The sequence below is a fragment of the Danio rerio genome, chromosome 17 (genome assembly GCF_052040795.2).
Source record: "Danio rerio strain M-AB ecotype USA chromosome 17, GRCz13ab, whole genome shotgun sequence".
Taxonomy (NCBI): Eukaryota; Metazoa; Chordata; class Actinopteri; order Cypriniformes; family Danionidae; genus Danio; species Danio rerio.
The window spans coordinates 42,304,577-42,330,847 of NC_141037.1; positions in this window are offsets into that span (position 1 = coordinate 42,304,577).

Consider the following 26,271-nt stretch of genomic DNA (forward strand, 5'->3'; position numbering starts at 1 on the left):
GCTGGGGTCTTAGACCCCTGGCTAGAGGGCCAAGGGGCACCCTGGGGCCTATACTGCAAGTCCAGGCAGAGATGTGGACCCCTGGGTAGCTTGCTGGGGTCTTAGGCCCCTATGTGGAGGGCCAAGTTGCACCCTGGGGTCTATGCTTCAAATCCAGGGAGAGAGTTGGACCCCTGGGTAGCTTGCTGGGGTCAGAGGCCCCTAAGTGGAGGGCCAGCGGGCACCCTGGGGCCTCTCCTGCAAGTCCAGGGAGAGAGGTGGACCCCTGGCTAGCTTGCTGGGGTAAGAAGAACCTAGGTGGAGGGTCAGGGGGCACCATGGGGCCTATACTGCCAGTCCAGGTAGAGAGGTGGACCCCTGGGTAGCTTGCTGGGGTCTGAAGCCTATAGGTGGAGGGCCAGGGAGTACCCTATGGCCTATACTGCAAGTCCAGGAAGAGAGGTGGACCCCTGGGTAGCTTCCTGGGGTAAGAGGCCCCTAGGTGGAAGGTAAGGAGGCACCTTGGGGCCTATACTGCAAGTCCAGGGAGAGAGCTGGACCCCTGGGTAGCTTTCTGGGGTCAGTGCCACTAGCCGGAGGGCCAGGGGGTACCCTAGGGCCTCTACTGCAAGTCCAGGGAGAGAGGTGGACCCCTAGGTAGATTGCTGGGGTCAGAGGACCCTAGGTGGAGGGCCGGGGGGCACCCTTGGGCTTCTACTGCAAGACGAGAGAGAGATGTGGACCCCTGGGTAGCTTGCTGGGGTCAGAGGCCCCTTGGTGGAAGGCCAGCGGTAACCCTGGGGCCTCTACTGCAAGTCCAAGGAAAGAGGTGGACCCCTGGGTAGCTTGCTGGGGATTAAAGCTGCTAGGTGGAGCGCCAGGGGGGAACCCTAGGGCCTCTACTGCAAGTCCAGGGAGAGAGGTGGACCCCTGGGTAGCTAGCTGGAGTCAGAGGCCCTTAGGTGGAGGGCCAGGGGGCACCCTGGGGCCTCTAGTGTAAGTCCAGGGATAGTTGTGGACCCCTTGGTAGATTCCTAGGGTCTGAGGACCCTGGGTGGAGGGCCAGGGGGCACCATTGGGCCTCTACTGCAAGTCTAGGGAGAGTTGTGGACCCCTGGGTAGCTTGCTGGGGTCAGAAGCCCCTAGGTGGAGGGCCAGAGGGCACCCTGGGGCCTCTACTGCAAGTCCAGGGAGAGAGTTGGACCCCTGGGTAGCTTGCTGGGGTCAGAGGCCAATAGGTGGAGTGCCAGGGGGCACCCTGGGGCCTCTACTGCAAGTCCAGGGAGAGATGTGGACCCTTGGGTAGCTTGCTGGGGTCAGAGGCCCCTAGGTGGAGGACCAAGGGGCACCATGTGGCCTATACTGCCAGTCCAGGGAGAGAGGTGGACCCCTGGGTAGCTTGCTGGGGTCATAGGCCCCTAGATGGAGTGCCAGGGGACACCCTGGGGCCTCTATTGCAAGTCCAGGGAGAGAGGTGGACCCCCGGGTAGCTTCCTGGGGTAAGAGGCCCCTAGGTGGAGGGCCAGGGGTACCCTGGGGCCAATACTGCAAGTCCAGGGAGAAAGGTGGATCCCTGGGTAGCTTGATGAGGTCTGAAGCCCATAGGTGGAGGGCAAGGGGGTACCCTAGGGCCTCTCCTGTAAGTCCAGGGAGAGAAGTGGACCCCTGTGTAGCTTTCTGGGGTCAGAGGCCCCTAGGTGGAGGGCTAGGGGGCACCCTGGGGCCTCTACTGCTAGTCCAGGAGATAATTGGACCCCGGGGTAGCTTGCTGGGGTCTTAGGCCCCTAGGTGGAGGACCAGGGGTCACCCTGGGGCCTCTACTGCAAGTACAGGGAGAGAGGTGGACCCCTGGGTAGCTTGCTGTGGTCCTAGGCCCCTAGGTGGAGGGCCAGGGGGCACCCTGCAGCCTATAATTCAAGTCAAGGGAGAGAGGTGGAACCCTGGGTAGCTTGCTGGGATCTTAGGCCCCTAGGTGGAGTGCCAGGGGGCACCCTGGGGCCTATACTGCAAGTCCAGGGAGAGATATGGACCCCTGGGTAGCTTGCTGGGAACAGAGGCAACTATGTGGAGGGCCAGGGGGCACCCTGGGTTTTCTACTGCAAGTCCAGGGAGAGAGGTGGACCCCTGGGTAGCTTGCTGGGATAAGAAGAACCTAGGTGGAGGGTCAGGGGGCAACCTGGGGCCTATACTGCCAGTCCAGGGAGAGAGGTGGACCCCTGGGTAGCTTGCTGGGGTCTAAAGCCCATAGGTGGAGTGCCAGGGGGCACCGTTAGGCCTCTACTGCATGTCCAGGGAGAGTTGTGGACCCCTGGGTAGCTTGTTGGGGTCAGAGGCCCCTAGGTTCAGGGCCAGGGTGCACCCTGGGAACTATACTGCCAGTCCAGGGAGAGAATTGGACCCCTGGGTAGCTTGCTGGGGTCTTAGACCCCTGGCTGGAGGGCCAAGGGGCACCCTGGGGCCTATACTGCAAGTCCAGGCAGAGATGTGGACCCCTGGGTAGCTTGCTGGGGTCTTAGGCCCCTATGTGGAGGGCCAAGTTGCACCCTGGGGTCTATGCTTCAAATCCAGGGAGAGAGTTGGACCCCTGGGTAGCTTGCTGGGGTCAGAGGCCCCTAAGTGGAGGGCCAGCGGGCACCCTGGGGCCTCTCCTGCAAGTCCAGGGAGAGAGGTGGACCCCTGGCTAGCTTGCTGGGGTAAGAAGAACCTAGGTGGAGGGTCAGGGGGCACCATGGGGCCTATACTGCCAGTCCAGGTAGAGAGGTGGACCCCTGGGTAGCTTGCTGGGGTCTGAAGCCTATAGGTGGAGGGCCAGGGAGTACCCTATGGCCTATACTGCAAGTCCAGGAAGAGAGGTGGACCCCTGGGTAGCTTCCTGGGGTAAGAGGCCCCTAGGTGGAGTGTAAGGAGGCACCTTGGGGCCTATACTGCAAGTCCAGGGAGAGAGCTGGACCCCTGGGTAGCTTTCTGGGGTCAGTGCCACTAGCCGGAGGGCCAGGGGGTACCCTAGGGCCTCTACTGCAAGTCCAGGGAGAGAGGTGGACCCCTAGGTAGATTGCTGGGGTCAGAGGACCCTAGGTGGAGGGCCGGGGGGCACCCTTGGGCTTCTACTGCAAGTCGAGAGAGAGATGTGGACCCCTGGGTAGCTTGCTGGGGTCAGAGGCCCCTTGGTGGAAGGCCAGCGGTAACCCTGGGGCCTCTACTGCAAGTCCAGGGAAAGAGGTGGACCCCTGGGTAGCTTGCTGGGGAATAAAGCCGCTAGGTGGAGCGCCAGGGGGTACCGTGGGGCCTCTACTGCAAGTCCAGGGAGAGAGGTGGACCCCTGGGTAGCTAGCTGGAGTCAGAGGCCCTTAGGTGGAGGGCCAGGGGGCACCCTGGGCCTCTAGTGTAAGTCCAGGGATAGTTGTGGACCCCTTGGTAGATTCCTAGGGTCTGAGGACCCTAGGTGGAGGGCCAGGGGGCACCATTGGGCCTCTACTGCAAGTCTAGGGAGAGTTGTGGACCCCTGGGTAGCTTGCTGGGGTCAGAAGCCCCTAGGTGGAGGGCCAGAGGGCACCCTGGGGCCTCTACTGCAAGTCCAGGGAGAGAGTTGGACCCCTGGGTAGCTTGCTGGGGTCAGAGGCCAATAGGTGGAGTGCCAGGGGGTACCCTGGGGCCTCTACTGCTAGTCCAGGAGATAATTGGACCCCGGGGTAGCTTGCTGGGGTCTTAGGCCCCTAGGTGGAGGACCAGGGGTCACCCTGGGGCCTCTACTGCAAGTACAGGGAGAGAGGTGGACCCCTGGGTAGCTTGCTGTGGTCCTAGGCCCCTAGGTGGAGGGCCAGGGGGCACCCTGCGGCCTATAATTCAAGTCAAGGGAGAGAGGTGGAACCCTGGGTAGCTTGCTGGGATCTTAGGCCCCTAGGTGGAGTGCCAGGGGGCACCCTGGGGCCTATACTGCAAGTCCAGGGAGAGATGTGGACCCCTGGGTAGCTTGCTGGGAACAGAGGCAACTATGTGGAGGGCCAGGGGGCACCCTGGGGCCTATCCTGCAAGTCCAGGGAGAGAAGTACACCCCTGGGTAGTTTGCTTGGCTGAGAGTGGCCTAGGTGGAGGGCCAGGGGGCACCCTGGGGCCTCTACTGCAAGTCCAGGGAGAGAGGTGGACCTCTGGGAAGCTTGCTGGTGTCCTAGGCCCCTAGGTGGAGGGCAAGGGGGCTCCCTGGGGCCTATACTGCAAGTCCAGGAAGAGAGGTGGACCCCTGTGTAGCTTCCTGGGGTAAGAGGCCCCTAGGTGGAGGGTAAGAAGGCACCTTGGGGCCTATACTGCAAGTCCAGGGAGAGAGCTGGACCCCTGGGTAGTTTTCTGGGGTCAGCGCCACTAGCCAGAGGGCCAGGGGGTACCCTAGGGCCTCTACTGCAAGTCCAAGGAGAGAGGTGGACCCCGGGGTAGCTAGCTGGGGTCAGAGGCCCTTAGTTGGAGGGCCAGGGGGCACCCTGGTTTCTCTAGTGCAAGTCCAGGGATAGTTGTGGACCCCTTCGTAGATTCCTAGGGTCTGAGGACCCTAGGTGGACGGCCAGGGGGCACCCTTGGTCCTCTACTGCAAGTCTAGGGAAAGTTGTGGACCCCTGAGTAGCTTGCTGGGGTCAGATGCCCCTTGGTGGAGGGCCAGCGGGCAACCTGGGGCCTATCCTGCAAGTCAAGGGTGAGAGGTGGACCCCTCGGGAACTTTCTTGTCTCAGAGGCCCCTAGGTGGAGGGCCTCGGGGCACCCTGGGGCCTCTATTGCAAGTCCAGGGAGAGAGGTGGACCCCCTGGGTAGCTTGCTGGGGTCAGAGGCTCCTAGGTGGAGGGCAAGGAGGCTTCCTAGGGCCTCTACTACAAGTCCATTGAGAGAGGTGGACCCCTATGTAGCTTACTGGGGTCAGAGGCCCCTATGTGGAGGGCTAGGGGTTACCCTGGGGCCTATACTGCAAGTCCAGGGAGAGAGGTGGATCCCTGGGTAGCTTGATGAGGTCTGAGGCCCCTAGGTGGAGGGCCAGGAGGTACCCTAGGGCCCCTACTGCAAGTCCAGGTAGAGAGTTGGACCCCTGGGTAGCCTGCTGGGAACAGAGGCAACTAGGTGGAGGGCCAGGGGGCACCCTGGGGCCTATCCTGCAAGTCCAGGGAGAGAGGTAGACCCCTGGGTAGTTTGCTTGGCTGAGAGTGGCCTAGGTGGAGGGCCAGGGGGCACCCTGGGGCCTCTACTGCAAGTCCAGGGAGAGAGGTGGACCTCTGGGAAGCTTGCTGGTGTCCTAGGCCCCTAGGTGGAGGGCAAGGGGGCTCAATGGGGCCTACACTGCAAGTCCATGAAGAGAGGTGGACGCCTGGGTAGCTTCCTGGGGTAAGAGGCCCCTAGGTGGAGGGTAAGGAGGCACCTTGGGGCCTATACTGCAAGTCCAGGGAGAGAGCTGGACCCCTGGGTAGTTTTCTGGGGTCAGCGCCACTAGCCGGAGGGCCAGGGGGTACCCTAGGGCCTCTACTGCAAGTACAGGGAGAGAGGTGGACCCCGGGGTAGCTAGCTGGGGTCAGAGGCCCTTAGGTGGAGGGCCAGCGGGCACCCTGGGGCCTCTAGTGCAAGTCCAGGGATAGTTGTGGACCCCTTCGTAGATTCCTAGGGTCTGAGGACCCTAGGTGGAGGGCCAGGGGGCACCCTTGGACCTCTACTGCAAGTCTAGAGAAAGTTGTGGACCCCTGAGTAGCTTGATGGGGTCAGATGCCCCTTGGTGGAGGGCCAGCGGGCAACCTGGGGCCTATCCTGTAAGTCAAGGGAGAGAGGTGGACCCCTGGGGAACTTTCTTGTCTCAGAGGCCCCTAGGTGGAGGGCCTCGGGGCACCCTGGGGCCTCTACTGCAAGTCCAGGGAGAGAGGTGGATCCCTGGGTAGCTTGATGAGGTGTGAGGCCCAGAGGTGGAGGGCAAGGGGGTACCCTAGGGCCTCTAACGCAAGTCCAGGGAGAGATGTGGACCCCTGGGTAGCTTGCTGGGGTCAGAGGCCTATAGGTGGAGGGCCAGGGGGCACCCTGGGGCCTCTACTGCAAGTCCAGGCAGATAGTGGACCCCTGGGTAGCTTGCTTGGGTCAGAGGCCCCTAGGTGGAGGGCCAGGGGGCACTATGGGGCCTCTACTGCAAGTCCAGGGAGAGAGGTCGACCACTGGGAAGCTTGCTGGTGTCCTAGGCCCCTAGGAGGAGGGCCAGGGGGCACCCTGGGGCCTCTACTGCAAGTACAGGGAGAGAGGTGGACCCCTGGGTAGCTTGCTGGGATCTTAGGCCCCTGAGTGGAGGGCCAGGGGGCACCTTGGGGCCTATACTGCAAGGCCAGGGAGAGGGGTGGACCCCTGGGTAGCTTGCTGGGGTCTTAGGCCCCTAGGTGGAGGGCCAGTAGGTACCCTAGGGCCCCTACTGCAAGTCCAGGTAGAGAGTTGGACCCCTGGGTAGCCTGCTGGGAACAGAGGCAACTAGGGGGAGGGCCAGGGGGCACCCTGGGGCCTATCCTGCAAGTCCAGGGAGAGAGGTAGACCCCTGGGTAGTTTGCTTGGCTGAGAGTGGCCTAGGTGGAGGGCCAGGGGGCACCCTGGGGCCTCTACTGCAAGTCCAGGGACAGAGGTGGACCTCTGGGAAGCTTGCTGGTGTCCTAGGCCCCTAGGTGGAGGGCAAGGGGGCTCCCTGGGGCCTATACTGCAAGTCGAGGAAGAGAGGTGGACCCCTGGGTAGCTTCCTGGGGTAAGAGGCCCCTAGGTGGAGGGTAAGGAGGCACCTTGGGGCCTATCCTGCAAGTCCAGGGAGAGAGCTGGACCCCTGGGTAGTTTTCTGGGGTCAGCGCCACTAGCCGGAGGGCCAGGGGGTACCCTAGGGCCTCTATTGCAAGTCCAGGGAGAGAGATGGACCCCGGGGTAGCTAGCTGGGTTCAGAGGCCCTTAGGTGGAGGGCCAGGGGGCACCCTGGGGCCTCTAGTGCAAGTCCAGGGATAGTTGTGGACCCCTTGGTAGATTCCTAGGGTCTGAGGACCCTAGGTGGAGGGCCAGGGGGCACCCTTGGACCTCTACTGCAAGTCTAGGGAAAGTTGTGGACCCCTGAGTAGCTTGCTGGGGTCAGATGCCCCTAGGTGGAGGGCCAAGGGGTACCCTAGGGCCTAAACTGCAAGTCCATGGAGAGAGGTGGACCCCCTGGGTAGAATGCTGGGGTTTTAGGCCCCTAGGTGCAGGGCAAGGGGGCACCCTGGGGCCTCTTCTGCAAGTCAAGGGAAAATTGTGGACCCCTGGGTAGCTTGCTGGGGTCAGAGGCCCCAGGGTGGAGGGCCAGGGGGCACCCTGGGGCCTATACTGCAAGTCCAGGGAGAGAGGTGGACCCCTGAGTAGCTTGCTGGTGTAAGAGGCCCCTAGGTGGAGGGCCAGAGGGGCACCCTGGGGCCTATACTGCAAGTCCAGGGAGAGAGGTGGACCCCTGGGTAGCTTTCTGGGGTCAGCGCCCCTAGCTGGAGGGCCAGGGGGCACCCTGGGGCCTATACTACAAGTCCAGAGAGGGAGGTGGACCCCTGGGTAACTTGCTAGGGACTAAAGCCCCTAGGTGGAGGGCCAGGGGGTACCCTAGGGCCTCTACTGCAAGTCAAGGGAGAGACATGGACCCCTGGGTAGCTAGCTGGGTTAGAGGCCCTTAATGGGGAGTGCCAGGAAGTATCCTAGGGCCCCTACTGCAAGTCCAGGAAGAGAGTTGGAGCCCTGGGTAGCTTGCTGGGGACAGAGGAAACTAGGTGGAGGGCCAGGGGGCACCCTGGGGCCTATCCTGCAAGTCCAGGGAGAGTTGTGGACCCTTGGGTAACTTGCTGGGGTCAGAGGCCCCAAGGTGGAGGTCAAGGGGGCACCCTGGGGCCTCTACTGCAAGTCAAGGGAGAGTTGTGGACCCTCGGGTAACTTGCTGGGGTCAGAGGCCCCAAGGTGGGAGTCAAGGGGGCACCCTGGGGCCTCTACTGCAAGTCCAGGGAGAGAGGTGGACCCCTGGGTAGCTTGCTGGGTTCAGAGGCCCATAGGTGGACGGCCAGGGGGCACCCAGGGCCCTCCACTGCAAGTCCAGGGAGAGAGGTGGACCTCTGGTTAGGTTCCTGGGGTCAGAGGCCCCTAGGTGGAGGGCCAAGGGGCACCCTGGGGCCTCTACTGCAAGTTCAGGAAGAGAGGTGGACTTCTGGGTAGCTTTCAGGGGTCATATGCCCCTAGGTGGAGGGCCAGGGGGCACCCTGGGGCCTATACTGAAAGTCCAGGGAGAGAGGTGGACCCCTGGGTAGCTTCCTGAGGTCAGAGGACCCTAGGTGGAGGGCCACGGGGCAACCTGGGGCCTATCCTGCAGGTCCAGGGAGAGAGGTGGATCCATGGATAGCTTGCTGGGGTACGAAGCCCCTAGGTGGAAGGCCAGGGGCACCCTGGGGCCTCTACTGCAAGTCCAGGGAGAGTTGTGGACCCTTGGGTAACTTGCGGGTGTCACAGGCCCATGGGTGGAGGGCAAGGGGGCACCCTGGGGCCTCTACTGCAAGTCCAGGGAGAGAGGTGGACCCCTGGGTAGCTTGCTGGGGTCCTAAGCCCCTAGGTGGAGGGCCAGGGGGCACCCTGGGGCCTATACTTCAAGTCAAGGGAGAGAGGTTGACCCCTGGGTAGCTTGCTGGGATTTTAGGCCCCTAGGTGGAGGGCCAGGGGGCACCCTGGGGCCTATACTGCAAGTCCAGGGAGAGATGTGGAACCCTGGGTAGCTTGCTGATGTCAGAGGCCCCTAGGTGGAGGGCCAAGGGGCACCCTGGGCAAGGCAAGGCAAGGCAAGGCAAGTTTATTTATATAGCACATTTCATACACAGTGGCAATTCAAAGTGCTTTACATAAATAGGAATAAAAAAGACAAGTTTAGGAACATAAAATGCAGACAATAAAAATTATTAAAAACAGATAAAAACAAATTAAAATGAGTTAAAATAGGTTATAAAAGAATGAAAAAGAAAACGAAAAACATAATAGTGCGATCTGTCGGACGCAGCACAGTGCTCATTCAGTAAAGGCACAGCTAAAGAGATGTGTTTTCAGTCTTGATTTGAATGTGCCTAATGTTGGAGCACATCTGATCATTTCTGGAAGCTAATTTCAGCAGTGAGGAGCATAGTGGCTGAAGGCAGATTCACCCTGCTTTGACTGAACTCTTGGAACTTCTAGTTTATATGATCCTAAAGATCTTAGTGATCTGTTAGGTTTGTATTCAGTCAGCATATCTGTAATGTATTGAGGTCCTTGGCCATTTAGTGATTTATAGACAAGTAATAATACTTTAAAATCTATTCTGAATGTAACTGGCAGCCAGTGTAAAGACCTGAGGACAGGTGTGATGTGCTCTGATTTCCTGCTTCTGGTCAGAATTCTGGCTGCAGCATTCTGGATGAGCTGCAACTGTCTGACTGTCTAGGTGGAGGGCCAGGGGTTACCCTAGGGCCTCTACTGCAAGTTAAGGGAGAGACATGGACCCCTGGGTAGCTAACTGGGTCAGAGGCCCTTAGGGGGAGTGCCAGGAAGTATCCTAGGGCCCCTACTGCAAGTCCAGGAAGAGAGTTGGAGCCCTGGGTAGCTTGCTGGGGACAGAGGAAACTAGGTGGAGGGCCAGGGGGCACTCTGGGGCCTCTACTGCAAGTCCAGGGAGAGAGGTGGACCCCTGGGTAGCTTGCTGGGTTCAAAGGCCCATAGGTGGAGGGCCAGGGGGCACCCTGGGCGCTCTACTGCAAGTCCAGGGAGAGAGGTGGACCTCTGGTTAGACTGCTGGGATCAGAGGCCCCTAGGTGGAGGGCCAAGGGGCACCCTGGGGCCTCTACTGCAAGTTCAGGAAGAGAGGTGGACTTCTGGGTAGCTTTCAGGGGTCATAGGCCCCTAGGTGGAGGGCCAGGGGGCACCCTGGGGCCTATACTGCAAGTCCAGGGAGAGAGGTGGACCCCTGGGTAGCTTGCTGGGGTCAGAGGCCCCTAGGTGGAGGGCCAGGGGGCACCCTGGGGCAACTACTGCAAGTCCAGGGAGAGATGTGGACCCTAAGAAAACTTGCGGGGGTCACAGGCCCATGGGTGGAGGGCCAGCGGCACCCTGGGGCCTCTACTGCAAGTCCAGGGAGAGAGGTGGACCCCTGGGTAGCTTGCTGGGGTCTTAGGCCCCTAGGTGGAGGGCCAGGGAGCACCCTGGGGCCTATACTTCAAGTCAAGCGAGAGAGGTGGACCCCTGGGAAGCTAGCTGGGATCTTAGGCCCCTAGGTGGAGGGCCAGGGGGCACCCTGGGGCCTATACTCCAAGTCCAGGGAGAGATGTGTACCCCTGGGTAGCTTGCTGATGTCGGAGGCCCCTATGTGGGGGGCCAATGGGCACCCTGGGGCCTTTACTGCAAGTCCAGGGAGAGTTTTGGACCCCTGGGTAGATTGCTGGGGTCAGAGGCCCCTAGGTGGAGGGCCAAGGGGCACCCTGGGGCCTCTACTGCAAGTCCAGGGAGAGTTGTGTACCCCTGGGTAGCTTGCTGGGGTCAGAGGCCCCTAAGTGGAGGGCCAAGGGGCACCCTGGGGCCTCCACTGCAAGTCCAAGGAGAGTTGTGGACCCCTGGGTAAATTGCTGGGGTCAGAGGCCCGTAGGTGTAGGGCCAGGAGGTATCCTAAGGCCTCTACTGCAAGTCCAGGGAGAGAGGTGGACCTCTGGGTAGCTTGCTGGGGTCAGAGGCCCCTAGGTGGAGGGCAAGTGGGCACCCTGGGGCCTCTACTGCAAGTCCAGGGAGAAAGGTGGACCCCTGGGTAGCTTGCTAGGGTCCTAAGCCCCTAGGTGGAGGGCCAGGGGGCACCCTGGGGCCTATACTTCAAGTCAAAGGAGAGAGGTGGACCCCTGGGTAGCTTGCTGGGATCTTAGGCCCCTAGGTGGAGGGCCAGGGGACACCCTGGGGCCTATACTGCAAGTCCAGGGAGAGATGTGGTCCTCTGGGTAGCTTGCTGATGTCAGAGGCCCTTAGGTGGAGGGCCAAGGGGCACCCTGGGGCTTCTACTGCAAGTCCAGGGAGAGTTGTGGACCCCTGGGTAGCTTGCTGGGGTCAGAGGCCCCTAGGTGGAGGGCTAAGGGGCACCCTTGGGCCTCTACTTCAAGTCCAGGGAGAGAGGTTGACCCCTGGGTAGCTTGCTGGGGTCAGAGGCAACTAGTTGGAGGGCCAAGGGGCACCCTTGGGATTATCCTGAAAGTCCAGGGAGAGAGGTGGACCCCTGGGTAGCTTGCTGGGGAATAAAGCCCCTAGGTGTAGGGCCAGGGGATACCCTAGGGCCTCTACTGCAAGTCCAGGGAGAGAGGTGGACCCCTGGGTAGCTAGCTGTGGTCAGAGGCCCTTAGGTGGAGGGCCAGGGGGCACGCTGGGGCCTATACTGCAAGTCCATGGAGAGATGTGGACCCCTGGGTAGCTTGCTGATGTCAGAGGCCCCTAGGTGGAGGGCCAAGGGGCACCCTGGGGCCTCTACTGCAAGTCCAGGGAGAGTTGTGGACCCCTGGGTAGCTTGCTGGGGTCTTAGGCCCCTTGGTCGAGTGCCAATGGGCACCCTGGGGCCTCTACTTAAAGTCCAGGGAGAGTTGTGGTCCCTTGGGTAGCTTGCTGGGGTCAGAAGCCCCTAGGTGGAGGGCCAGGGGGCACCCTGGGGCCTATTCTGCCAGTCCAGGGAGATAATTGGACCCCTGTGTAGCTTGCTGGGGTCTTAGGCCCTTAGGTGGAGGGCCAGAGGGTACACTGGGGCCTCTACTGCAAGTCCAGGGAGAGAGGTGGACCCCTGGGTAGCTTGCTGGGGTCCTAGGCCCCTAGGTGGAGGGCCAGGGAGCACCCTGGGGCCTATCCTTCAAGTCAAGGGAGAGAGGTGGACCCCTGGGTAGCTAGCTGGGATCTTAGGCCCATAGGTGGAGGGCCAGGGGGCACCCTGGGGCCTATACTGCAAGTCCAGGGAGAGATGTATACCCCTGGGTAGCTTGCTGATGTCAGAGGCCCCTATGTGGAGGGCCAAGGGGCACCCTGGGGCCTCTACTGCAAGTCCAGGGAGAGTTTTGGACCCCTGGGTAGCTTGCTGGGGTCAGAGGCCCCTGGGTGGAGGGCGAAGGGGCACCCTGGGGCCTCTACTGCAAGTCCAGGGAGAGTTGTGTACCCCTGGGTAGCTTGCTGGGGTCAGAGGCCCCTAGGTGGAGGGCCAAGGGGCACCCTGGGGCCTCTACTGCAAGTCCAGGGAGAGTTGTGGACCCCTGGGTAAAATGCTGGGTGTCAGAGGCCCGTAGGTGTAGGACCAGGAGGTATCCTAAGGCCTCTACTGCAAGTCCAGGGAGAGAGGTGGACCTCTGGGTAGCTTGCTGGGGTCAGAGGCCTTTATGTGGAGGGCCAGGGGGCACACAGGGGCCTATACTGCAAGTCCAGGGAGAGAGGTGGATCCCTGGGTAGCTTGCTGGGGTCAGCGCCCCTAGTTGGAGGGCCAGGGGGCACCCTGGGGCCTATACTGCCAGTCCACCGAGATATATGGACCCCTGTGTAGCTTGCTGGGGTCTTAGGACCCTAGGTGGAGGGCCAAGGGGGCACCCTGGGGCCTCTACTGCCAGTCCAGGGAGATAATTGGACCACTGTGTAGGTTGCTGGGGTCTTAGGCCCCTAGGTGGAGGGCCAGGGGCACCCTTGGGCCTCTACTGCAAGTCCAGGGAGAGAGGTGGACCCCTGGGTAGGTTGCCTGGGGTCCTAAGCCCATAGGTGGAGGGCCAGGGGGCACCCTGGGGCCTATACTTCAAGTCAAGGGAGAGAGGTGGACCCCTGGGTAGCTTGCTGGGGTCCTAGGCCCCTAGGTGGAGGGCCAGGGAGCACCCTGGGGCCTATACTTCAAGTCAAGGGAGAGAGGTGGACCCCTGGGTAGCTAGCTGGGATCTTAGGCCCCTAGGTGGAGGGCCAGGGGGCACCCTGGGGCCTATACTGCAAGTCCAGGGAGAGATGTATACCCCTGGGTAGCTTGCTGATGTCAGAGGCCCCTATGTGGAGGGCCAAGGGGCACCCTGGGGCCTCTACTGCAAGTCCAGGGAGAGTTTTGGACCCCAGGGTAGCTTGCTGGGGTCAGAGGCCCCTAGGTGGAGGGCCAGTGGGCACCCTGAGGCCTCTACTGCAAGTCCAGGGAGAGTTGTGGACCCCTGGGTAGCTTGCTGGGGTCAGAGGCCTCTAGGTTGAGGGCCAAGGGGCACCCTGGGGCCTCTTCTGCAAGTCCAGGGAGAGTTGTGGACCCCTGGGTAGCTTGCTGGGGTCTTAGGCCCCTAGGTGGAGGGCCAGTGGGCACGCTGGGGCCTCTACTTCAAGTCCAGGGAGAAAGGTGGACCCCTGGGTAGCTTTCTGGGGTCAGAGGCCCCTAGGTGGAGGGCAAGGGGGCACCCTGGGGCCTCTACTGCAAGTCCAGGGAGAGTTGTGGACCCCTGGGTAGCTTGCTGGGGTCAGGGGCCCGTAGGTGTAGGTCCAGGAGGTACCCTAAGGCCTCTACTGCAAGTCCTGGGAGAGTTGTGGACCCCTGGGTAGCTTTCTAGGGTCAGAGGCCGCTAGGTGTAGGGCCAGGATGTACCCTAAGGCCTCTACTGCAAGTCCAGGGAGAGAGGTGGACCTCTGCGTAGCTTGCTGGGGTCAGAGGCCCTAGGTGGAGGGCCAGGGGGCACCCTGGGGCCTCTACTGCAAGTGAAGGGAGAGAGGTGGACCTCTGGGTAGCTTGCTGGGGTCCTAGGCCCCTAGGTGGAGGGCCAGGGGGCACCCTGGGGCCTCTACTGCAATTCCATGGAGAGAGGTGGACCCCTGTGTAGCTTGCTGGGATCTTAGGCCCCTTGGTGGAGGGCCAGGGGGCACCCTGGAGCCTATACTGCAAGGCCAGGGAGAGATGTGGACCCCTGGGTAGCTTGCTGGGGTCAGAGGCCCCTAGGTGGAGGGCCAAGGGGTACCCTGGGGCCTCTACTGCAAGTCCAGGGAGAATTGTGGACCCCTGGGTAGCTTGCTGGGGTCTTAGGCCCCTAGGTGGAGGGCCAATGGGCACCCTGGGGCCTCTACTGAAAGTCCAGGGAGAGTTGTGGTCCCCTGGGTAGCTTGCTAGGGTCAGAAGCCCCTAGGTGGAGGGCCAGGGGGCACCCTGGGGCCTATACTGCAAGTCCAGGGAGATAATTTGTCCCCTGTGTAGCTTGCTGGGGTCTTAGGCCCATAGGTGGAGGGCCAGAGGGCACCCTGGGGCCTCTACTGCAAGTCCAGGGAGAGAGGTGGACCCCTGTGTAGCTTGCTGGGGTCCTAGGCCCCTAGGTGGAGGGCCAGGGAGCACCCTGGGGCCTATACTTCAACTCAAGCGAGAGAGGTGGACCCCTGGGTAGCTAGCTGGGATCTTAGGCCCCTAGGTGGAGGGTCAGGGGGCACCCTGGGGCCTATACTCCAAGTCCAGGGAGAGATGTGTACCCCTGGGTAGCTTGCTGATGTCAGAGGCCCCTATATGGAGGGCCTAGGGGCACCCTGGGGCCTCTACTGCAAGTCCAGGGAGAGTTTTGGACCCCTGGGTAGCTTGCTGGGGTCAGAGGCCCCTAGGTGGAGGGCCAAGGGGCACCCTGGGGCCTCTACTGCAAGTCCAGGGAGAGTTGTGTACCCCTGGGTAGCTTGCTGGGGTCAGAGGCCCCTAGGTGGAGGGCCAAGGGGCACCCTGGGGCCTCTACTGCAAGTCCAGGGAGAGTTGTGGACCCCTGGGTAAAATGCTGGGGTCAGAGGCCCGTAGGTGTAGGACCAGGAGGTATCCTAAGGCCTCTACTGCAAGTCCAGGGAGAGAGGTGGACCTCTGGGTAGCTTGCTGGGGTCAGAGGCCTTTATGTGGAGGGCCAGGGGGCACACAGGGGCCTATACTGCAAGTCCAGGGAGAGAGGTGGATCCCTGGGTAGCTTGCTGGGGTCAGCGCCCCTAGTTGGAGGGCCAGGGGGCACCCTGGGGCCTATACTGCCAGTCCACCGAGATATATGGACCCCTGTGTAGCTTGCTGGGGTCTTAGGACCCTAGGTGGAGGGCCAAGGGGGCACCCTGGGGCCTCTACTGCCAGTCCAGGGAGATAATTGGACCCCTGTGTAGGTTGCTGGGGTCTTAGGCCCCTAGGTGGAGGGCCAGGGGCACCCTTGGGCCTCTACTGCAAGTCCAGGGAGAGAGGTGGACCCCTGGGTAGGTTGCCTGGGGTCCTAAGCCCATAGGTGGAGGGCCAGGGGGCACCCTGGGGCCTATACTTCAAGTCAAGGGAGAGAGGTGGACCCCTGGGTAGCTTGCTGGGATCTTTGCTGGGATCTTAGGCCCCAAGGTGGAGGGCCAGGGGGCACCCTGGGGCCTATACTGCAAGTCCAGGGAGAGATGTGGACCCCTGGGTAGCTTGCTGATGTCAGAGGCCCCTAGGTGGAGGGCCAAGGGGCACCCTGGGGCCTCTACTGCAAGTCCAGGGAGAGTTGTGGACCCCTGGGTAGCTTTCTGGGGTCAGAGGCCGCTAGGTGTAGGGCCATGAGATACCCTAAGGCCTCTACTGCAAGTCCAGGGAGAGAGGTGGACCTCTGGGTAGCTTGCTGGGGTCAGAGGCCCCTAGGTGGAGGGCCAGGGGGCACCCTGGGGCCTCTACTGCAGGTCAAGAGAGAGAGGTGGACCTCTGGGTAGCTTGCTGGGATCTTAGGCCCTTTGTTGGAGGGCCAGGGGGCACCCTGGGGCCTATACTGCAAGGCCAGGGAGAGATGTGGACCCCTGGGTAGCTTGCTGGGTTCAGAGGCCCCTAGGTGGAGGGCCAAGGAGCACCCTGGGGCCTCTACTGCAAGTCCAGGGAGAGTTGTGGACCCCTGGGTAGCTTGCTGGGGTCTTAGGCCCCTAGGTGGAGTGCCAATGGGCACCCTGGGGCCTCTACTGAAAGTCCAGGGAGAGTTGTGGTCCCTTGGGTAGCTTGATGGGGTCAGAAGCCCCTAGGTGGAGGGCCAGGGGGCACCCTGGGGCCTATACTGCCAGTCCAGGGAGATAATTGGACCCCTGTGTAGCTTGCTGGGGTCTTAGGCCCATAGGTGGAGGGCCAGAGGGTACCCTGGGGCCTCTACTGCAAGTCCAGAGAGAGAGGTGGACCCCTGGGTAGCTTGCTGGGGTCCTAGGCCCCTAGGTGGAGGGCCAGGGAGCACCCTGGGGCCTATACTTCAAGTCAAGGGAGAGAGGTGGACCCCTGGGTAGCTAGCTGGGATCTTAGGCCCCTAGATGGAGGGCCAGGGGGCACCCAGGGGCCAATACTGCAAGTCCAGGGAGAGATGTATACCCCTGGGTAGCTTGCTGATGTCAGAGGCCCCTATGTGGAGGGCCAAGGGGCACCCTGGGGCCTCTACTGCAAGTCCAGGTAGAGTTTTGGACCCCTGGGTAGCTTGCTGGGGTCAGAGGCCCCTAGGTGGAGGGCCAGTGGGCACCCTGAGGCCTCTACTGCAAGTCCAGGGAGAGTTGTGGACCCCTGTGTAGCTTGCTGGGGTCAGAGGCCTCTAGGTTGAGGGCCAAGGGGCACCCTGGGGCCTCTACTGCAAGTCCAGGGAGAGTTGTGGACCCCTGGGTAGCTTGCTGGGGTCTTAGGCCCCTAGGTGGAGGGCCAGTGGGCACCCTGGGGCCTCTACTTCAAGTCCAGGGAGAAAGGTGGACCCCTGGGTAGCTTTCTGGGGTCAGAGGCCTCTAGGTGGAGGGCAAGGGGGCACCCTGGGGCCTCTACTGCAACTCCAGGGAGAGTTGTGGACCCTTGGGTAGCTTGCTGGGGTCAGAGGCCCGTAGGTGTAGGGCCAGGAGGTACCCTAAGGCCTCTACTGCAAGTCCAGGGAGAGAGGTGGACCCCTTGGTAGCTTGCTGGGGTCAGAGGCCCCTAGGTGGAGGGCCAGGGGGCACCCTGGGGCCTATACTGCAAGTCCAGCGAGAGAGGTGGACCCCTGTGTAGCTTGCTGGGGTCAAAGGCCCTTAGGTGGAGGGCCAGGGGGCACACAGGGGCCTCTACTGAAAGTCCAGGGAGAGTTGTGGACCCCTGGGTAGCTTGCTGGGGTCAGCGCCCCTAGTTGGAGGGCCAGGGGGCACCCTGGAGCCTATACTGCCAGTCCACCAAGATATATGGACCCCTGTGTAGCTTGCTGGAGTCTTAGGCCCCTAGGTGGAGGGCCAAGGGGCACCCTGGGGCCTCTACTGCAAGTCCAGGGAGAGAGGTGGACCCCAGGGTATCTTGCTGTGGTCCTAGGCCCCTAGGTGGAGGGCCAGGGGGCACCCTGGTGCCTATACTTCAAGTCAAGGGAGAGAGGTGGACCCCTGGGTAGCTTGCTGGGATCTTAGGCCCCTAGGTGGAGGGCCAGGGGGCACCCTGGGGCCTATACTGCAAGTCCAGGTAGAGATGTGGACCCCTGGGTAGCTTGCTGATGTCAGAGGCCCCTAGGTGGAGGGCCAAGGGGCACCCTGTGGCCTCTACTGCAAGTCCAGGGAGAGTTGTGGACCCCTTTTGTAGCTTGCTGGGGTCTTAGGCCCCTAGGTGGTGGGCCAGTGGGCACCATGGGGCCTCTACTTCAAGTCCAGGGATAAAGGTGGACACCTGGGTAGCTTTCTGGGGTCAGAGGCCCCTAGGTGTAATGCCAAGAGGTACCCTAAGGCCTCTACTGCAAGTCCAGGGAGAGAGGTGGACCTCTGGGTAGCTTGCTGGGGTCAGAGGCCCCTAGGTGGAGGGCCATGGGGCACCCTGGGGCCTCTACTGCAAGTCAACGGAGAGAGGTGGACCTCTGGGTAGCTTGCTGGGGTCCTAGGCCCCTAGGTGGAGGGCTAGGGGGCACCCTGGGTCCTCTACATCAAGTCCATGGAGAGAGGTGGACTCCTGGGTAGCTTGCTGGGATCTTAGGCCCCTAGGTGGAGGGCCAGGGGGCACCCTGGGGCCTCTATTACAAGTCCAGGGAGAGAGGTGGACCCCTGGGTAGATTGCTGGGATCAGAGGAATCTAGGTGGAGGGCCAGGGGGCACCCTTGGGCCTCTACTGCAAGTCTAGGGAGAGATGTGGACCCCTGGGTAGCTTAATGGGGTAAGAGGACCCTAGGTGGAGGGCCAGCTGGCACCCTGGGGCCTCTACTGCAAGTCCAGGGAGAGAGGTGGACCCCTGGGTAGCTTGCTGGGGAATAAAGCCCCTAGGTGGAGGGCCAGGGGGTACCTTAGGGCCTCTACTGCAAGTCCAGGGAGAGAGGTGGACCCCTGGGTAGCTAGCTAGGGTCATAGGCCCTTAGGTGGAGGTCCAGGGGGCACCCTGGGGCCTCTAGTGCAAGTCCAGGGATAGTTGTGGACCCCTTGGTAGATTACGAGGGTCTGAGGACCCTAGGTGGAGGGCCAGGGGGCACCCTTGGGCCTCTACTGCAAGTCTATTGAGAGTTGTGGACCACTGGGTAGCTTGCTGGGGTCAGAGGCCCCTTGGGTGAGGGCCAGCGGGCACCCTGGGTCCTCTACTGCAAGTCCAGGGAGAGTTGTGGACCCCTTGGTAGCTTGATGGGATCAGAGGCCCCTAGGTGGAGGGCCAGGGGGCACCCTTGGGCCTATACTGCCAGTCCAGGGAGAGAGGTGGACCCCTGGGTAGCTTGCTGGGGTCATAGGCCCCTAGGTGGAGTGCCAGGGGGCACCCTGGGGCCTTTATTGCAAGTCCAGGTAGAGAGGTTGACCCCTGGGTAGCTTCCTGGGGTAAGAGGCCCCTAGGTGGAGGGCCAGGGGGTACCCTGGGGCCTATACTGCAAGTCCAGGAAGAGAGGTGGATTCCTGGGTAGCTTGATGAGGTCTGAAGCCCATAGGTGGAGGGCAAGGGGGAACCCTAGGGCCTCTAACGCAAGTCCAGGGAGAGAGGTGGACCCCTGGGTAGCTTGCTGGGGTCCTAGGCCCCTAGGTGGAGGGCCAGGGGGCACCCTGGGGCATAAACTTCAAGTCAAGGGAGAGAGGTGGACCCCTGGGTAGCTTGCTGGGATCTTAGGCCCCTAGGTGGAGGGCCAGGGGGCACCCTGGGGCCTATCCTGCAAGTCTAGTGAGAGATGTGGACACCTGGGTAGCTTGCTGGGGTCAGAGGCCCCTAGGTGGAGGGCCAAGGGGCACCCTGGGGCCTCCACTGCAAGTCCAGGGAGAGTTGTGGACCCCTGGGTAGGTTGCTGGGTTCAGACGCCCCTAGGTGAATGACCTAGGGGCTCCCTGGGGCCTCTACTGCAAGTACAGGGAGAGTTGTGGACCCCTGGGTAGCTTGCTGGGGTCTTAGGCCCCTAGGTGGAGGGCCAGTGGGCACCCTGGGGCCTATACTTCAAGACCAGGGAGAAAGGTGGACCCCTGGGTAGCTTTCTGGGGTCAGAGGCCCCTAGGTGGAGGGCAAGAGGGCACCCTGGGGCCTCTACTACAAGTCCAGGGAGAGTTGTGGACCCCTGGGTAGCTTGCTGGGGTCAGAGGCCCTTAGGTGTAGGGCCAGGAGGTACCCTTGGGCCTCTACTGCAAGAGCAGGGAGAGAGGTGGACCCCTGGGTAGCTTGCTGGGGTCAGAGGCCCCTAAGTGGAGGGCCAAGGGGCACCCTGGGGCCTCTACTGCAAGTCCAGGGAGAGTTGTGGACCCCTGGGTAGCTTTCTGGGGTCAGAGGCCGCTAGGTGTAGGGCCATGAGATACCCTAAGGCCTCTACTGCAAGTCCAGGGAGAGAGGTGGACCTCTGGGTAGCTTGCTGGGGTCAGAGGCCCCTAGGTGGAGGGCCAGGGGGCACCCTGGGGCCTCTACTGCAGGTCAAGAGAGAGAGGTGGACCTCTGGGTAGCTTGCTGGGATCTTAGGCCCTTTGTTGGAGGGCCAGGGGGCACCCTGGGGCCTATACTGCAAGGCCAGGGAGAGATGTGGACCCCTGGGTAGCTTGCTGGGTTCAGAGGCCCCTAGGTGGAGGGCCAAGGAGCACCCTGGGGCCTCTACTGCAAGTCCAGGGAGAGTTGTGGACCCCTGGGTAGCTTGCTGGGGTCTTAGGCCCCTAGGTGGAGTGCCAATGGGCACCCTGGGGCCTCTACTGAAAGTCCAGGGAGAGTTGTGGTCCCTTGGGTAGCTTGATGGGGTCAGAAGCCCCTAGGTGGAGGGCTAGGGGGCACCCTGGGGCCTATACTGCCAGTCCAGGGAGATAATTGGACCCCTGTGTAGCTTGCTGGGGTCTTAGGCCCATAGGTGGAGGGCCAGAGGGTACCCTGGGGCCTCTACTGCAAGTCCAGAGAGAGAGGTGGACCCCTGGGTAGCTTGCTGGGGTCCTAGGCCCCTAGGTGGAGGGCCAGGGAGCACCCTGGGGCCTATACTTCAAGTCAAGGGAGAGAGGTGGACCCCTGGGTAGCTAGCTGGGATCTTAGGCCCCTAGATGGAGGGCCAGGGGGCACCCAGGGGCCAATACTGCAAGTCCAGGGAGAGATGTATACCCCTGGGTAGCTTGCTGATGTCAGAGGCCCCTATGTGGAGGGCCAAGGGGCACCCTGGGGCCTCTACTGCAAGTCCAGGTAGAGTTTTGGACCCCTGGGTAGCTTGCTGGGGTCAGAGGCCCCTAGGTGGAGGGCCAGTGGGCACCCTGAGGCCTCTACTGCAAGTCCAGGGAGAGTTGTGGACCCCTGTGTAGCTTGCTGGGGTCAGAGGCCTCTAGGTTGAGGGCCAAGGGGCACCCTGGGGCCTCTACTGCAAGTCCAGGGAGAGTTGTGGACCCCTGGGTAGCTTGCTGGGGTCTTAGGCCCCTAGGTGGAGGGCCAGTGGGCACCCTGGGGCCTCTACTTCAAGTCCAGGGAGAAAGGTGGACCCCTGGGTAGCTTTCTGGGGTCAGAGGCCTCTAGGTGGAGGGCAAGGGGGCACCCTGGGGCCTCTACTGCAACTCCAGGGAGAGTTGTGGACCCTTGGGTAGCTTGCTGGGGTCAGAGGCCCGTAGGTGTAGGGCCAGGAGGTACCCTAAGGCCTCTACTGCAAGTCCAGGGAGAGAGGTGGACCCCTTGGTAGCTTGCTGGGGTCAGAGGCCCCTAGGTGGAGGGCCAGGGGGCACCCTGGGGCCTATACTGCAAGTCCAGCGAGAGAGGTGGACCCCTGTGTAGCTTGCTGGGGTCAAAGGCCCTTAGGTGGAGGGCCAGGGGGCACACAGGGGCCTCTACTGAAAGTCCAGGGAGAGTTGTGGACCCCTGGGTAGCTTGCTGGGGTCAGCGCCCCTAGTTGGAGGGCCAGGGGGCACCCTGGAGCCTATACTGCCAGTCCACCAAGATATATGGACCCCTGTGTAGCTTGCTGGAGTCTTAGGCCCCTAGGTGGAGGGCCAAGGGGCACCCTGGGGCCTCTACTGCAAGTCCAGGGAGAGAGGTGGACCCCAGGGTATCTTGCTGTGGTCCTAGGCCCCTAGGTGGAGGGCCAGGGGGCACCCTGGTGCCTATACTTCAAGTCAAGGGAGAGAGGTGGACCCCTGGGTAGCTTGCTGGGATCTTAGGCCCCTAGGTGGAGGGCCAGGGGGCACCCTGGGGCCTATACTGCAAGTCCAGGTAGAGATGTGGACCCCTGGGTAGCTTGCTGATGTCAGAGGCCCCTAGGTGGAGGGCCAAGGGGCACCCTGTGGCCTCTACTGCAAGTCCAGGGAGAGTTGTGGACCCCTTTTGTAGCTTGCTGGGGTCTTAGGCCCCTAGGTGGTGGGCCAGTGGGCACCATGGGGCCTCTACTTCAAGTCCAGGGATAAAGGTGGACACCTGGGTAGCTTTCTGGGGTCAGAGGCCCCTAGGTGTAATGCCAAGAGGTACCCTAAGGCCTCTACTGCAAGTCCAGGGAGAGAGGTGGACCTCTGGGTAGCTTGCTGGGGTCAGAGGCCCCTAGGTGGAGGGCCATGGGGCACCCTGGGGCCTCTACTGCAAGTCAACGGAGAGAGGTGGACCTCTGGGTAGCTTGCTGGGGTCCTAGGCCCCTAGGTGGAGGGCTAGGGGGCACCCTGGGTCCTCTACATCAAGTCCATGGAGAGAGGTGGACTCCTGGGTAGCTTGCTGGGATCTTAGGCCCCTAGGTGGAGGGCCAGGGGGCACCCTGGGGCCTCTATTACAAGTCCAGGGAGAGAGGTGGACCCCTGGGTAGATTGCTGGGATCAGAGGAATCTAGGTGGAGGGCCAGGGGGCACCCTTGGGCCTCTACTGCAAGTCTAGGGAGAGATGTGGACCCCTGGGTAGCTTAATGGGGTAAGAGGACCCTAGGTGGAGGGCCAGCTGGCACCCTGGGGCCTCTACTGCAAGTCCAGGGAGAGAGGTGGACCCCTGGGTAGCTTGCTGGGGAATAAAGCCCCTAGGTGGAGGGCCAGGGGGTACCTTAGGGCCTCTACTGCAAGTCCAGGGAGAGAGGTGGACCCCTGGGTAGCTAGCTAGGGTCATAGGCCCTTAGGTGGAGGTCCAGGGGGCACCCTGGGGCCTCTAGTGCAAGTCCAGGGATAGTTGTGGACCCCTTGGTAGATTACGAGGGTCTGAGGACCCTAGGTGGAGGGCCAGGGGGCACCCTTGGGCCTCTACTGCAAGTCTATTGAGAGTTGTGGACCACTGGGTAGCTTGCTGGGGTCAGAGGCCCCTTGGGTGAGGGCCAGCGGGCACCCTGGGTCCTCTACTGCAAGTCCAGGGAGAGTTGTGGACCCCTTGGTAGCTTGATGGGATCAGAGGCCCCTAGGTGGAGGGCCAGGGGGCACCCTTGGGCCTATACTGCCAGTCCAGGGAGAGAGGTGGACCCCTGGGTAGCTTGCTGGGGTCATAGGCCCCTAGGTGGAGTGCCAGGGGGCACCCTGGGGCCTTTATTGCAAGTCCAGGTAGAGAGGTTGACCCCTGGGTAGCTTCCTGGGGTAAGAGGCCCCTAGGTGGAGGGCCAGGGGGTACCCTGGGGCCTATACTGCAAGTCCAGGAAGAGAGGTGGATTCCTGGGTAGCTTGATGAGGTCTGAAGCCCATAGGTGGAGGGCAAGGGGGAACCCTAGGGCCTCTAACGCAAGTCCAGGGAGAGAGGTGGACCCCTGGGTAGCTTGCTGGGGTCCTAGGCCCCTAGGTGGAGGGCCAGGGGGCACCCTGGGGCATAAACTTCAAGTCAAGGGAGAGAGGTGGACCCCTGGGTAGCTTGCTGGGATCTTAGGCCCCTAGGTGGAGGGCCAGGGGGCACCCTGGGGCCTATCCTGCAAGTCTAGTGAGAGATGTGGACACCTGGGTAGCTTGCTGGGGTCAGAGGCCCCTAGGTGGAGGGCCAAGGGGCACCCTGGGGCCTCCACTGCAAGTCCAGGGAGAGTTGTGGACCCCTGGGTAGGTTGCTGGGTTCAGACGCCCCTAGGTGAATGACCTAGGGGCTCCCTGGGGCCTCTACTGCAAGTACAGGGAGAGTTGTGGACCCCTGGGTAGCTTGCTGGGGTCTTAGGCCCCTAGGTGGAGGGCCAGTGGGCACCCTGGGGCCTATACTTCAAGACCAGGGAGAAAGGTGGACCCCTGGGTAGCTTTCTGGGGTCAGAGGCCCCTAGGTGGAGGGCAAGAGGGCACCCTGGGGCCTCTACTACAAGTCCAGGGAGAGTTGTGGACCCCTGGGTAGCTTGCTGGGGTCAGAGGCCCTTAGGTGTAGGGCCAGGAGGTACCCTTGGGCCTCTACTGCAAGAGCAGGGAGAGAGGTGGACCCCTGGGTAGCTTGCTGGGGTCAGAGGCCCCTTGGTGGAGGGCAAGGGGGCACCCTGGAGCCTCTACTGCAAGTCCAGGGAGAGAGGTGGACCTCTGGTTAGCCTGCTGGGGTCCTAGGCCCCTAGGTGGAGGGCCAGGGGGGCACCCTGGGGCCTCTACTGCAAGTCTAGGAAGAGAGGTGGACCCCTGGGAAGCTTGCTGGGATCTTAGGCCCCTAGGTGGAGGGCCAGGGGGCACCCTGGGGCCTATACTGCAAGGCCAGGGAGAGAGGTGGACCCCTGGGTAGCTTGCTGGTGTCTTAGGGCCCTAGGTGGAGGGCCAGGGGGCACCCTTGGGCCTCTACTGCAAGTCCAGGGAGAGTTGTGGACCCCTGGGTAGCTTGCTGGGGTCTTTGGCCCCAAGGTGGAAGGACAAGAGGTACCCTAGGTCCTCTACTGCAAGACCAGGGAGAGAGGTGGACCCCTGGGTAGCTTGCTGGGCTCAGAGGCAACTAGGTGGAGGGCCAGGGGGCACCCAGGGGCCTATCCTGCAAGTCCAGGGAGAGAGGTGGACCCCTGGGGAGCTTTCTTGTGTCAGAGGCCCCTAGGTGGAGGGCCAGCGGGCACCCTGGGGCCTCTACTGCAAGTCCAGGGAGAGAGGTGGACCCCTGGGTAGCTTGCTGGGGTCAGAGGCCGCTATGTGTATGGCCAGGAGGTACCCTAGGGCCTCTACTTCAAGTCCAGGGAGAGAGGTGAACCTCTGGGTAGCTTGCTGGGGTCAGAGGCCCCTAGGTGGAGGGCCAGGGGGCACCCTGGGGCCTCTACTGAAAGTCCAGGGAGAGTTGTGGACCCCTGGGTAGCTTGCTGGGGTCAGAAGCCCCTAGGTGGAGGGCAAGGGGGCACCCTGAGTTCTATACTGCTAGTCCAAGGAGATAATTGGACCCTTGTGTAGCTTGCTGGGGTCTTAGGCCCCTAGGTAGAGGGCCAGGGGGCACAATGGGGCCTCTACTTCAAGTCCAGGGATAAAGGTGGACACCTGGGTAGCTTTCTGGGGTCAGAGGCCCCTAGGTGTAATGCCAAGAGGTACCCTAAGGCCTCTACTGCAAGTCCAGGGAGAGAGGTGGACCTCTGGGTAGCTTGCTGGGGTCAGAGGCCCCTAGGTGGAGGGCCATGGGGCACCCTGGGGCCTCTACTGCAAGTCAACGGAGAGAGGTGGATCTCTGGGTAGCTTGCTGGGGTCCTAGGCCCCTAGGTGGAGGGCTAGGGGGCACCCTGGGGCCTCTACATCAAGTCCATGGAGAGAGGTGGACTCCTGGGTAGCTTGCTGGGATCTTAGGCCCCTAGGTGGAGGGCCAGGGGGCACCCTGGGGCCTCTATTACAAGTCCAGGGAGAGAGGTGGACCCCTGGGTAGATTGCTGGGATCAGAGGACTCTAGGTGGAGGGCCAGGGGGCACCCTTGGGCCTCTACTGCAAGTCTAGGGAGAGATGTGGACCCCTGGGTAGCTTAATGGGGTAAGAGGACCCTAGGTGGAGGGCCAGCTGGCACCCTGGGGCCTCTACTGCAAGTCCAGGGAGAGAGGTGGACCCCTGGGTAGCTTGCTGGGGAATAAAGCCCCTAGGTGGAGGGCCAGGGGGTACCTTAGGGCCTCTACTGCAAGTCCAGGGAGAGAGGTGGACCCCTGGGTAGCTAGCTAGGGTCATAGGCCCTTAAGTGGAGGTCCAGGGGGCACCCTGGGGCCTCTAGTGCAAGTCCAGGGATAGTTGTGGACCCCTTGGTAGATTACGAGGGTCTGAGGACCCTAGGTGGAGGGCCAGGGGGCACCCTTGGGCCTCTACTGCAAGTCTATTGAGAGTTGTGGACCCCTGGGTAGCTTGCTGGGGTCAGAGGCCCCTTGGGTGAGGGCCAGCGGGCACCCTGGGTCCTCTACTGCAAGTCCAGGGAGAGTTGTGGACCCCTTGGTAGCTTGATGGGATCAGAGGCCCCTAGGTGGAGGGCCAGGGGGCACCCTTGGGCCTATACTGCCAGTCCAGGGAGAGAGGTGGACCCCTGGGTAGCTTGCTGGGGTCATAGGCCCCTAGGTGGAGTGCCAGGGGGCACCCTGGGGCCTTTATTGCAAGTCCAGGTAGAGAGGTTGACCCCTGGGTAGCTTCCTGGGGTAAGAGGCCCCTAGGTGGAGGGCCAGGGGGCACCCTGGGGCCTATACTGCAAGTCCAGGAAGAGAGGTGGATTCCTGGGTAGCTTGATGAGGTCTGAAGCCCATAGGTGGAGGGCAAGGGGGAACCCTAGGGCCTCTAACGCAAGTCCAGGGAGAGAGGTGGACCCCTGGGTAGCTTGCTGGGGTCCTAGGCCCCTAGGTGGAGGGCCAGGGGGCACCCTGGGGCATAAACTTCAAGTCAAGGGAGAGAGGTGGACCCCTGGGTAGCTTGCTGGGATCTTAGGCCCCTAGGTAAAGGGCCAGGGGGCACCCTGGGGCCTATCCTGCAAGTCTAGTGAGAGATGTGGACACCTGGGTAGCTTGCTGGGGTCAGAGGCCCCTAGGTGGAGGGCCAAGGGGCACCCTGGGGCCTCCACTGCAAGTCCAGGGAGAGTTGTGGACCCCTGGGTAGGTTGCTGGGTTCAGACGCCCC